Below are 1,266 nucleotides of genomic sequence, written 5' to 3'. Positions count from 1 at the left end.
CCTTTGTGCCATCAGAAAAGTCAGGAAATTGGGTCAATGGGTTCCTCACAAACTTTCCAAGTATAATCGCATGCAGACAGTGAATGTGTGCTCTTCTTTGCTGTCACATCTCACGAATGAACTTTTTTGGACTGAGGATGAAAAATGGATTCTCTTTAAAAATAGCAAGCGTAGAGAACAGTGGGTAGGGAAAGGAGAAACACCGGCACCCCAGGCTAAAGAAGGTCTTCACTCACATAAGGTGTTGTTATCTGTTTGGTGAGATATGAAAGGTTTAGTCTTCTTTGAACTTTTAAACCCAAACCAAACGATAACAAAAGAGATGTGCTGCAAGCGGCTTGAGTCAGCACCAGCAGAAAAACGACCATCTTTGGTTTCAAGACGAAAGGTGTTCTTCCATCAGGATAATGCTTGACCACATCCAGTGAGGATGACATTCCAAAGGCTGCAGCAGTTTGAATGGGAAACGATGCCCCTCAATAGACACTTTGTGCCCCAAGCATGTGAGCATTAGTAAGTGCCAAGAAGACGTAACTGTTGTAGTCTGAGTCCACCTTGCCCACCTCTACTGAGATCACCTCCAGTATCTATACACATTGCAAAGTGCAAAGCCACATTCAGACATTAATAACTTTAATATCTGCAGGTGAGAGGGCATATTATATGACCTTCACTAAAGGCATGGTGTATCTGGGAAAATACATCTATGGGTCACCACACAGTCATTTGGCTGACTGTCATATGTCTGCTGGATCAGAGCTAGCCCTGGGCTATACAGCAACAACACCACCCACACACCTGCATACATTCAAATATGTGTGTTTTATGTCAATGGGTGCAAAAAAATGGGTAAGTCTGAATATAATCTGTTTTTTTTACACCCCCCTCCCCTTGATATTGAGAATTAAAAGCATAAAAGATAATGGTGGGGGTGGCAGTGCACTGAGATCATTGATATATATTTATATAGATATATATATATATATATATATATATATACACATACGTATATTTATTTATTTATTTATTTATATATATATCATCATCATCATCATCATCGTTTAACGTCCGCTTTCCATGCTAGCATGGGTTGGACGATTTGACTGAGGACTGGTGAAACCGGATGGCAACACCAGGCTCCAGTCTGATTTGGCAGAGTTTCTACAGCTGGATGCCCTTCCTAACGCCAACCACTCGGAGAGTGTAGTGGGTGCTTTTACGTGTCACCCGCACGAAAACGGCCACGCTCGAAATGGTGTCTTTTAT

The sequence above is a fragment of the Octopus bimaculoides genome, chromosome 4 (assembly GCF_001194135.2).
Source record: "Octopus bimaculoides isolate UCB-OBI-ISO-001 chromosome 4, ASM119413v2, whole genome shotgun sequence".
NCBI lineage: Eukaryota > Metazoa > Mollusca > Cephalopoda > Octopoda > Octopodidae > Octopus > Octopus bimaculoides.
The sequence above is the reverse complement of the archived record's forward strand: the minus strand, read 5'-3'. Positions refer to the sequence as shown.